General features: G+C 35.8%; 1 pseudogene across 1 annotated transcript; it reads left to right on the forward strand.

Moving 5' to 3' along the window:
- Nucleotides 1-1030: 1030 nt before the first annotated feature.
- On the forward strand, nucleotides 1031-1921 carry LOC308264008 (serine/threonine-protein kinase Nek7-like; annotated as a pseudogene). Its single transcript has one exon. The product of its transcript is annotated as a serine/threonine-protein kinase Nek7-like (transcript).
- The last annotated feature ends 1884 nt before the right edge of the window (nucleotides 1922-3805 follow it).

The following is a 3805-nucleotide window of genomic DNA, read 5'->3' on the forward strand; positions in this document are numbered from 1 at the left end:
TTATGTAAGCAGTTTACTGTAATCTTGGGCTTCCAGACATTCCTTTTCATAAGCATATTGTTTGAAGTGAACATCTGTCAAAATTAATAATTTAATAATACTTTTTGTCTCCTGCAGGCTAATATATGAAAGAAAGTAAAACCCAGTGTAGAAGTTAAAATGCACTGCTGCTAAATTTTTACTTTGTAAATCTGCAGATTGTGTGTGTGTGTGTGTGTGTGTGTGTGTGTGTTTATCACACACTGAACCTCACTATGATGGATTGTTGTAATAAATTAATAAAATGAATAAATAAGAACACATTTTGAAGAATGGTGGTTCAGAAAGCATGATATTTGAAAGCACAAAGATTGCTATATCAATGTGACTTCAACTACTTACTTAAACTTATTGTCTAAGATTTTATATTTTATGTGTATAATGATGCTACCTATCTTACATAGTAATTATGATAGTTAATTAAAATACTGAAAAATTATCTAGAGTGTTTCTGATAATAGCACAACCCCTCAAAATGGATTATCCATACTCTAACCCTAATTACTTTTATTCATGGGTAATACACTTATCTACCCAGTTAAATAACGTTGTCATTCACTTCTTAAAGTTATGAGTATGTTTTGATTTACATTAAATAAGTTCAAGGTGAAGTTCTGATTCAAGTAATAATGGACAAAGATTAGTTTTCTGGTTATTTTTCTATGATTAATTCTCATTTAGCTTGGAAGTGCTAGTTTTATTTTTGTTTTTATGTATGATAGTTTTATACAAGAACATCTTTGCTCTAAATTTCTTTTACCTGAAAATTCTGCATTTAATTTTAGTAAAATAAATATGTGGGCCTCTAGGCTTGCAGTCCCTGGGTGGGTGCCTGCTTGGCCTGCAGCCTTTGTGGGCAGCGGGCGGGAGGTGGCCAAAGGGCTCTGGCCCAGCAGGCTGATCCCCAGCCCAGCGGGCCTTTCAGCAGCAGAGCCCAGCAGAGGTGCAGAGCAGGAGAACCAACCGAGAGCCCCCCATTTCCTGAGTTCTAATGTTCCTTTTGCTTCAGAGAATGGATGACAATCACAAGGAATGCAAGGGCCCCCTGCTCAGTTCCAACCACAGAGAGCCTTACGGACATGGGCTATAACACATTAGCCAACTTTCGGATAGAGAAGAAAGTTGATCGCTGACAATTTAGTGAAGTTTACAGAGCAGCCTGTCTCTTGAATGTAATACCAGTAGCTTTAAAAAAAAAAGTAGAGATATTTGATTTAACGGATGCTAAAGCACGTGTTGATTGCATCAAAGAAACAGATCTCCTTAAGCAACTCAACCATCCAAGTGTCATTAAATATTATGCATCATTTATAGAAGATAATGAACTAAATATAGTTTTGGAATTAGCAGATACTGGTGATCTATCCAGAATGATAAATATTTTAAGAAACAAAAGAGGCTAATTAGTGAAAGAACTGTTTGGAAGTTCTTTGTTCAGCTCTGCAGCGCATTGGAGCACATGCGTTCTTGAAGAGTCATGCATAGAGATATAAAACCAGCTAATGTATTCATTACAAACATTGAATGGTAAAACTTGGAGACCTAGGGCCTGGCCAGTTTTTCAGCTCCAAAACCACAGCTGCACATTCTATAGTGGGTACAACTTATTACATGGCTCCAGAGAGAATACATGAAAATGGATACAACTTCAAATCTGACATCTCTACTGTATGAGATGGCCGCATTACAGAGTCCCTTCTAAGGTGACAAAATGAACTTATACTCAATGTGCAAGAAGAAAGAACAGTGTGACTACCCACCTCTTCCTTCAGATCACTAATCAGAGGAACTATGACAGCTGGTTAACATGTGCTTCAACCCAGACCCAGAGAAGCGACCAGACGTGGCAAAGAGGATGCACGTGTGCACTGCTAGCAGCTAGACACACGGGCATGAAGAATGTAATCAGGATGATTTAAAGTATTTTGGAATTATACCTCCCTTTTTTGTCTGGGTATTACAAGTAATATTTCAGAAATAATGTGCTTTGAATCCTTAACCAGTTTTCATATACGCTTCATTTTTTTACCAATCTAAATTACCTTCTTGCAAACCCTCTGTGAATTCAGGATAATCAAAATGCATGTTTGTAAGCAAGAGAAGCATAATAGTTTTTAGCAGCTAAACACTTTTAGGGTTATTCAAAGTTTTGTGCTGATAATTTTGTTCAGATCGACCATGAGTGCCAAATACTGAAGGTGAACTTGGCACACATCAGGATAGACATGAAATGGAGCAAAGATATCTGAACACTCCACTTGGTTGCTTGTTTAGTCACTTATAGACACGGAGATGAACACAATTGTGATCTTTGGTGATTTTTTTTTTTAAATTTTAAGTATATGCTTTATCCTAGCATTGAAGCTTTCACATACTCTTAAATGTAACAAACTGAGAAACATTTCTAATTCTCAGCTTATACATTCAGAATGCAACTCTTTTTTTTCTTCTTTCTTTCTTTCTTTCTTTCTTTTTTTTTTTTTTTTTGATGGTACTGGGGTTCCTGGAAGTCCTTCTACCTCTGGGCTACACTCCCAGACCTATTTTATACTTTTTTATTTGGAAACAGGGTCTCTTAAGCCAGCGGGCCTGGTTTCGAACCTGCGCAATCCTTCTGTCTCCACCTCCCAAGCGTGGGGATTACAAGCGTGCGCCACCACACTGGGCAGAATGTAACTCTTAAATGTGAAAAGATTTGGGGACAAAATGTGAGTCAGACACTGAAAAGTCTTTTGTTTTAATATCTTTGATATTCTCTCTGCATTAAAATGGTATAAATGAATACATTTAAAAAGTGGTTAAGAATTTGTTTGGCTGGTGTGATAGTAGTTTTTAAAATTGCCCATTGCCCAAGATTTTTGTGTGTTTTTATTATTTTTTGTATATTAAAATATTCTTTGAAAAATCTTGCAGTACTATATTTTAATTTCTTTATAAATCTAAATGCATCTTAAATCATACTTATACACTATAATGTAAGCAATGTTTTTATTCATAGAATTTATTGAGGTTCTGATTGGTCCCTTTTAGATTTTTTATATTCTTCAAGTTACTTTCTTATTTATATTGTGCTTGCATTTTATCCATTAGTGTTTCAGATTTCTGAGAACATAATTCCCTTTTGAAAGACAATTAGTATGTCAACACTTTTCTTAGATTGAATTTTTTTTTAACTTTTTGAAATTTGGGCCACCCATTATATATGTATTTTGTCTTGTTAGAGAAGAGGAAAGGACTGGTGTTACATTGTACCTGTGACTGTTGATAAGGTTTCAATTCATTTGAGAAGGTTATAATTTGAGGGTATGCTTAAGGAAATGAGAACTGGCCATTTCTATAGCCAGAATGAATACGTCTTTACCATTTCTGTTGAGAAGCTTTGGAGCAGAATACTGTTTGTGCACAAAGATGATGAAGATTGCAGTGCTTAATTTATTTTAAGGAAACAGGCAGAGGACACTAAATGCTGTTGTGGAGATGTTTGCCCAGCTACCTTCCTATTAGTAGCAATCAGGACCTTGCAGAATTGTGAAGCTGAAAGGCCAAGTGTCAGTGACCAGCAAAGGACATTGTGCATACTCTCACAAACCCTGGCTTTGGATAGTCCTGCCAACCTGGAAACCTCACATTCAGAGATCATCTGCCTTCAGCAGCTAGACCTGCTCAGGGCTTTTTGTTTCATTTTGTTTTGTTTTCACATAGTGGTTTTCTTGAATATTTTTAAGTCATTGTAGTTTAAATATATATATATATATGGCAAAACGTA

The sequence above is a fragment of the Muscardinus avellanarius genome, assembly GCF_963383645.1.
Source record: "Muscardinus avellanarius genome assembly, chromosome: 6".
In the NCBI taxonomy this organism is placed as follows: domain Eukaryota; kingdom Metazoa; phylum Chordata; class Mammalia; order Rodentia; family Gliridae; genus Muscardinus; species Muscardinus avellanarius.